Below are 9,244 nucleotides of genomic sequence, written 5' to 3'. Positions count from 1 at the left end.
TTCACCAGTGGCAGTCATTGCTACAGGCTTGCAATATAACTCAACCTCACCTGCACCTATGGCAAACTCATGCCAAAGCAGGTTAGGATAAGAGCGAAAACATCTTTTTCACCATGAAAAGCTCTCAGTCTTTGTTCTTTTCATTAATGAAATGTGGTCCAGTTCTGATCACACTGCCGCTATAGCTATATCCATTCCAGTCGTTACCCTGGCTTCCAAAAATGAATCCCGCTGCTTTCTACAGAGTAGCTGTCTCCTCTCACTGGTCATGCTACATGACCAGTGAGAGGAGTATCCATCTATACATCTATTTATCTCTCTACTATCACATGTAAAGGCACCTAATGGGACTGCAATGCATTTTTACTGTAAAGAAAACATCACAAAGTGTCTTCATTGTGGGTTTTCCTTTAATTTGGTAGCTTTACAAAAGGAAGAAAAGAAAATGGCCAGGGAGAATAGAAGTGGAGAGGGAGCACATTAGTGTGGGTGAAAGGAAAAGCTCCAAACACTGTATTACATTGTGTTGCAGCAGAATGCACTCAGGAGAATATTGGCTATTATCTGTTTGCAGAGCAAATGTGTTCAACAGTGTGTGTGTGACAGACAGAGAGAGAGAGGGAGAGGGTGCGTGCAAATGTGAGCTGTATTTGGGACTGGGACTCAGGGGGGTTTAGTGTTTACTGTGCAGATGTCCTCGTGGTTCCTGCAGGCATAGATACAGCAAAAATACAAACTGTGTGTGTGACTGTCTTTGTGGGAGTTTTCACATAATAAAAGCTTATGCACGTAAAGCGGTGTGTGTGTGGGGGGGGAGATGATGTCGTCATAAAGACAAAAAAAAAGAGGAAGCAGAACACCACACTGAAGAGCACATTTAAAGACCTGGGAGTTGAACCATGCAGCTCTAGAGCTGGGTAAAAACTCGAGTTTTTAAGATAAATCTGTATATTTTCAAATGAGACATACGATAAGACAATACAATATATGTCAGTATGTTGATTAATTTGGTTTAGTGTAGTTTATTTATCTGTTGGCAGTGTGCAGTGGCTTTCATCATATATAGTAAATGAAAACATGCTGAAGCAAGTCGCTCATTTCCATCTGTAGTCCCACATAAAACTGACACAAGGCATACCTACAAATCCCATGTAGCAAGGGCAAACAGCTAAAAAGACCAACGCTGACAAGACAAAGTAAATGAAATAGATTATTGATCATTATAAAGGACAATAAATAAGTCCTACTCAGTACAAACTGTAACGAAGTAAAAAGTAGTCTAAGGGCGCTTTCACATTAGGTCCAGTTGTTTCGAACCGCGCTGCGGAGCAATTCCTGCCCCTCCCCCTTTCCCCCGCTGGCGTGCTTTCAAACTATCAACATCGATCCGTGCCCAGGCCCACTTCAGCATTTACTCAGTCTGAAACAGCAGGTGGCGGTATGCTCGTAGCTGGTTTACAACCCCAACAAGGAGGAGAAAGAAGAAGAAGCTACCATGGCAACCACTGGGGTCATGACCTGAGCGAAGATTGTTTTTGTTTTGATGATTTTAAATCATCCTGCAGCCATGGATGATTTAAAATCACTTTTTAAGATGCCAGCAACTTTGGTCTTCATATCTGCACCTCTACTACAGCTCAGAGGATTAAATGGACTCGCGCTGCAAATACAGCGGTTTTTGAGGTGACAGGAGACTTTTATTGCCTTTGCACCTCCTCTCACTGACTCCAGCCTGTGTCCATCTGTGAGGTGAGTCACAACAGACCGTTTATTGGCTGGATTCTGATGATTTCTGCCCTTTATAGAGGAAAATGTGAGCAAACTGCCGCACTGTGGAAAGAAGTTTAGCTTTTAGGATGACTTCATAAAGCTGATTCGACGCTCTGTCCTGTATCTGAGCGCGGTTGCATTCACATCTCATCCACTTGAATCGCGCCCAAGACCACCTCCCCAAGTGGGCCCTGGCCTGGTGCTCAGGTGCGGTTTGTTTGCATTCACACTTCCAAAATGAACTGGACTTCGGGCTCAAGTTGCACTCGGATCCGGGACCGGGCCTCTAGTGTGAAAGCACCCTAAAATACACAGATGTACTCTAAAATGATAGGTTGGTTCCAGAGGCTATGGTCTTACACACAAGATAAATAAAACCACAGATAGACTCTATTCTGTGAGATAAAAGGAGAAAAGTATTATTAAAAAGATGCTGATATGAAAAAAAGAACAGTTCTAATGCTCAGCAAGAAGACAATCAACAGTAGAACCGCTAACAGTTTTATACTTATTGACCACAACATAATCCATTTGACATTTTTTGTCCAAGTAAGGAATTATCTTTATGTTTTAGGAACAGTTATTCACCAGTAATTGATTTCTTATTGATAACTGATACCACTGAAACAAAACAAAAGTCTAGGATGCCATATAAATAGCTTTCATGTAAAAGCGCTCACTTACAGAACCACAGGCAGGAAAGGCTTTACACTGCTGCTCACTTTTAAGTTGACACACTCAGTTGCCACTACACAAATGTTTAACTTCCTAAGACCCTGCATGATCATATGAGGACATTATTTTTTGGCTCCCCCTACAACATAGTTAGTATTTCTGCTATTAGGGTTTATGAGATAATTGGAATGTCCATTAAAGTTTGAGGAATTTCCTTGAAATGTTGGGAGAATTTGCTGTTTGCATACTTTTCAGGAATAAGCTTTGAAATGATCCATTATCTTCAAAGAAATTTAGAGGATGTGCTAGTATATTGTGGTGAGTTTCTTTGAAAGATTTGGGGAAGTGTCTTTTCTTAAAGGACAAGTCTTCTTTTTGAATTTTTTTGTAGTTTTCATGTGAGTTTGGTAAATGTACAGTGCTTAACAAATGTATCAGACCACCTGTCATATCTGTCTCAGAGACCATCCAGCATCATGAAGTGCTTTAATGCGGACTCTTTCATTTTCAGTCAGCTCTCCACGTTTTACCATTTTGAACAGGAATGAGGAATTTCAAACTGAATTCACCCAAATCTGAGCCGGCTCACTGGGCTTCTCTGAGAGGTCAGACATGAATCAAGCATAACATTCAACCACTAAAACTCATTTCTCTGTTCAGGAATGACAGTAAATAACTATAATTTGACATATTCATCAAGAAATATTAATGTGCTTTACTATTTTTTCAGTTTTTTTGTAAATCAGTACATTTGAAAATTCATGGATAACAATAATAATTCTATTTTAGCATTAAAAATATCATTTGGGTTAAAGAGCTTCTACATATTGGTGTATTAACCATTGCAGAAACATAAAAATGATTTTGGTAATTACCAATGCTGTTAATTTAGGGCAGCTGTGGCATAAACCTTACTTTGGTTAGGGTTAGGGTGGTCTAATACATTTGTTAAGCACTGTATTTCTAACTTTGGGGGAATAGGATTGCTAATTTTAGGGTTGTTCTTTGAAATTTCAAGGAAATTCCAAAGAAATAGGAATTTTTGGACATTTCTGTCATTTTCATGGTATTTTGGATAATGTATGTAACTTCTCTAGAATTTGCTTAGAAATTTAAGAGGGGATTTGCTTTGATATTTGGGGAATTTGCTTGAAATTTACACAGATTTTTAAAAAATATATTTTTAAATGATTTTTGATGCTTTATAATAAAGTTCTCTGAAAGATTTAGGGCTATTTCAAGACATTTTGGGATAATTTTTATTGGATATGGAATTATATTTATTTTTATATATTTCTTTGAAATTATAGGGAATTTGTTTGGATTTTGGACAGGAAAATGTCCGAAAAATTTCTTTTCAAAGACACGCTGATGTTTTAAATGATCAGGCCCTACTTATCCAGAATGAGTGGGAGAAACTAAAAATGCTCTCTGAACAAAAGCTCAGGTCTCTGGAGGTGAACCAGCTTTATTTTTACTTTTATAATTGAAGGATAGGTGTTGTCCAACTGAATTCACTCACTGATGATGAGAGAAGTCCGTGTTGTACCTCCAGAGAACTCCATCTAAGAAAACCCAGATAAATAGTAAACAAATGTTATTAGACAGGTCAGACTGTCTACTGAAGGTTGCAGTAGAGTTTCTGCTAGACTTTTATGTCTCTGACCAAAAGGACTACAGGACGTTAGCTTTAGATAGCCATAGGTGACCAGTAACATGAATATAACAGCAATAAGACCTATAAAAACAGGAACACTGTGATACAGCTCCATGTCTGTATTTAACTGAACCGGGAAAACATTTTTACTTCTCAACCTGACCCCAGACCTTAGTAGAGGTGCTGAAAATAACTGATTCATGTCAGAATCACAAATATTAATTTCTATGATTCTGAATTTATTCAAAATGTCAAAGAATCAATATTTTTAAACATAATCTAAGTACATTTGCCAAAGCAGACAGTTTGTGCACAGCAAACTGGCTGCTGGCACAAATACAGCATTTTAATTTAATTTATCTTTATTTAGACTCAAAAATCACTGAGGGCAATCCGTCATTTACAATGATGTCGAGCTTATAAAAATGAAAATGCATGATATAAAACATATTCTAAAGATATAAAGTAAATTAACAAGTTAGAAAAATACAAAATATCAGCCAGAACTGGCACATCAAAGTCAATTAAAACAGGTGCAATAAAGAAATTCAGAATTAATGACTGGAAATGCCCCAGAGAATCCAGTTCTTTGATTTTTAAAGTGCATGAGTTTCATAAGCTACACTGTTAGCATTAGCAATGCTAGCTCTTAGCATTTGTAATGTTTACATTGCTGTGCCTGAGTGACTGCCTGCACTGTTTATGGAGCCATGACTGATCTAACCAGTCCTGTTCTACCAAAATAAAAGCCTGAGACTGTTGATCCTACAATCAGGTGAGAGGACACCTGACCAGATATGTCCACACTTCACTGTCATTGGGTAAATGTTTTACTGCTTGTTGGGATATTTTGGCCATTAACGCATATATTTTTGTTAATCCTCACTATTTTGCATTTTTATGTATTTGTTTAGCATATTTTTCACTCCTATAAATTCATTTATCGCTTGCATTTCTGAGTGTTTACATTCAGTAAATAAATGCAATGAAGATGCTGTAAAATTAATTAGTAATTGTGATTATATTTTTTTCTAGATATAACTGGGCTTTTTATGCCAAACCAATAGGCCATCTGTGCCTCATTATTTGGATATTTGGCATAATCCATACACCCTAATCATTATGGATATTATTAATGAAAGCTCAACTTTGTTGAACAAGTTGAAAAGGAAATACTCCGTCTGACACTCCTTGTGCCTTGTCATCTACCTGTTTCCTTGTTCTTCACCCATCCTGAAGGAAAATGGGAACGGTGTAACAGAAGAGAATGTAACCGAACTCATTTTGTCGTTGGCGCTTGCTCGCTCCTGTGCAGTTAGGACGCGGTGTAAGACAATAATCAACACACACATAGGCAGATGAAGCTGATACAAAAACACACAGAGACACAAGGACCAACAAACACTGACGCAGCACAAACACAAACACTAATGGTGCAGACGACAGACACAGACAAAGACAGTCACACACTAAGACAAATTTACTCACATTAAGATCCTGAGAAAGAAACTCACACAACTGTTCACTCTCAAATACACACACATACATATGCACACGCTCATATACACACACCCTGAGGGCAGAATGTCTGCACCACCAGTGGGCTGTGTGCTCCCGTGACTGAGTTTGGCCCCGCAGGGAGACCCCTCGCCCTGGGCACTGACACGTTCACTTAGCACTCAAACCACAAAACTAACCCTTCACACACACACACGCACACATATACAATACTACCACACACACGCACACATATACAATACTACCACACACAGGCACACATACTTGCAAGAAATACCTTAAAAGGAGGAAACTGAATGAAACCAGCAAACAATAAAAACAGGGGAAATGAGGAAGTCCTTTAACTTTTATCCTCTAAAGTTTCACACCATCGACCAGGTGATGTTTCTCTTTAACATCTTCTTCTCATGCACTGAGGTCATAACAGTTTGCTAAAATTAACAACACGACTAAAGCTACATTTTCAAATTGTTTAAGATAATTGATACTAGAATACTACATTTCCACAAAGTGCTCTGGCTTGGTTACGTACAGTTTGCCTTGGTTTAGCGCCTTAAACTGACAGCTGATGTCTGTCCAGCCTCGCTCATTGTGACAGGAAATCTTTTTAGAGATCGGGATCTTTTGGCTCAGCTCAGTAATAAGAGCCGGTTGTTTGGCTCTAAGGTGGCTCTTCATTTGGTACCAGTTAGACTTTTTAAATCTGTATGAAATCAGGACAACAATGCAGAAATGCTGCTGGCATTAAAAAGGGACCAAGCTGCCGTGAATCACACTACAGAGCACTTTAAGAAGCAACGGGCTTGTTTGTGAACGACACATTTTCACACTGTAGCGGTGCAAAATTGGTCAATAGAATGTAGCTAATGTTAGCAGTGCTAGCACAGCCAGCCTTCGATCCTCTTTTATATATAATATATAACATATTATATATTATATTACTTCTATAATTTACAGGCAGTTCCAGGGGACACACAAGCAGGAAAGGATGTGGGCATGTGGTGGTCTTCCAGTTGTATTGTGCTGTATTTTGTATTTATTTTATTTATTTTACAATAAAATAACATTTGTAATACAATTTTCAGATGTTTTTAGGTAATTGAAGGCAAAATTGTAACACTCAAATCACTGTTTTGCTTGACAGACTCTCTTTCAAAAAAAAGCATTTTTCTCAGCTTTCTAGGAAAAAAATAGTCTTTCTGGTGAAACTAGCCTCTCTTCAACTTCAGATAAATCATTTTTTTTCCACGATGAAATAGAGAGTTTCTTCTTTCATTTGAGCTATTCTGTGTTTTCAGAGTCATAGTACAAAATATTCTGTGGGTCTTGAAAGGTGACTCAAAATGGCCAAAAACGCTGGCACAAGCCACTTTCCATTTTATAACAGGGCTGGCACTCAAGGAGTTAAGAACAGCTACAGGTGCTACTAGTGTAGAGCAGCTGTGTAGCATTTAGACGGATCATTTGACAGGGACTGTGGGCTTTAACTGATACAAAAATATTAAGAATGCCCGAGCATACTTCCATATGTTCAGGCCCAGGACCTGAATATGAGGACACCTTCAGTCTACAAAATCCATCCTTTACATTGCAATATGTAGACATGCAAGTTACAAATGACAGTGTGCTTCACGGCCTAAAGTTCATCTAGTATCCAGCTTTGGGTCTGAATCATCACGCTCTCATTCTATTATACATTGAGCTCATAAATATCTGTTACAAAACAAACTATTATTAGGTAAGCATACTTGATGTAATAACACAAAACAAGCTTAATGCCTGGGGGTACATGGGTAATTAGCTAGAGTATGTGTCTTAAGTCAATAACCACACACACTAACTGTATCATCCACCTAACAGGTACCAGGCTGCCGTGTGTGACTATGTCTGTTTTGTGACTGTGCCCCCCCCCCCCCCACACACACACACACCCACAGCCGTGTTATCACCACAATGCCTCAGTGATGCATCAATTAAACATGGGGCTATTACCTCTCGCCTGATGTGAAACATTTAGGAGGGGTGGAGTGGTGCTGGGGGTGCGATAGGGTGGGGGCATTCTGTGGGTGGTTGGTGTCTTGCCAGGATGAGAAACATAATTAATTTACGCGATGCCTTTTTAACTCCCTGACTGTCTGCGTGAGTGTCTGTGTGCAAACGTCTGCAGTCATTGTCTCATGTGCCGGCGTTGGACAGCTAAGCAGACGAGACACATGGAGAGATAGTAGCTCCCCGACTGACAGCTACAGTCAGCCCTCTCCTTCACTTTTCAAGTTCTCCCTTCGCCCTTTTCCCTCTTTGTCTTTTGCACCCTTCCCATCCCTCCTCCTCCTCTTCCTGTCCCTCGTCCACCTCCGCTTCCTCAGCTACAGCTGCCGTGATCCATCTGGCTCATCAAAACATCAGAATAAGGTCACTGTCACGAACACGGACCTTTCATGTTACAAACACACACACATACACTCACATGCATGCATGTCAATTTGCACACTCAGTCATGCATTCCTCCACCAAAAACTAAGCAAACAGCCGTGGAGTCACACGCACGCACACCCTGCAGTATGTACCTGCATACTTCAAAGGCCAAACATGAAAACACGCTGTTGAGAATCAGTTTTCACTTAAAATTACTGACAAATGCAACAACATGTTTGAAGTATGTTCAGTTCAGATTTCTACAGAATCACGGAGGATGTATGGAAAGTTTGGTTCTTAGTAAAACTGCAGGCCTTAAACCTGTCTGCAGTTTACCCCCTTATTTTCTCTCTGTAAATTATTATCTTTTTAAGAAGCTTATTCTCAATCAGAGGCAGGCCAGCATATTTTTTTAACTATTCAGTTATTTACAAAATAAAAGTATACCACATGTTATACAACACCAGAGCACTCTCAGACCACTCATCTCAGAAAGGAAGCGCAATGATGTGCTAATACGACCTATTTCCAGTTTTAGAGTCTGATTTTTCTTGATTCAACTTTATTCCTAAATGAAGTCAGGCAGTTAATTAATGAAATAATCACACTACAAACATTTCAGACCAAGCAACATTTTCAAGAACAGTGGCTCACTTAAGCTTCATAGCTTAAGTTAACGCTAACATAGTTATGCTACATAATTAATGTTACTACACCAGCCAATGTAGCTAAGTTAGCTTAAGTAACTCAAACTAATTCTGATGTAGCTAGTATCAGAATCAGGATCAGATTTTATTGCCACGTACATTTTCACATGCAAGAAATTTGACTTAGTGTTTGGTGCAAAACAGCTAACATAGAGAAGAATAAAAGTATCAACAAGCAATTAAAACGAGAATAAAAAAAATAAATATGTAATATAGTATGTAGATTATGTATATATGTAGCCTAAGTAGCTTACATAGATGCTTTGTGAGCTTAGCTTTAGCTACATAGCTATGTTAGCTTCGTAGCTCTGTTAGTTAGCAAAAGTGAGATTAACTAAAGCAAACCTAGCAACATAGATAAGGAGGGTACATAGCTTACATATCTGCTTCATGGGCGTGTCTTTAGCTACATAAGTTACATAGCTATGTTAGCTATGTAAGCAATATAAGCTTACATAACTATGTTAGCTTTGTAGCTACATCAATTAATGTATAGTAACCT

This window comes from Cheilinus undulatus, linkage group 2 (genome assembly GCF_018320785.1).
Source record: "Cheilinus undulatus linkage group 2, ASM1832078v1, whole genome shotgun sequence".
In the NCBI taxonomy this organism is placed as follows: Eukaryota; Metazoa; Chordata; class Actinopteri; order Labriformes; family Labridae; genus Cheilinus; species Cheilinus undulatus.
The sequence above is the reverse complement of the archived record's forward strand: the minus strand, read 5'-3'. Positions refer to the sequence as shown.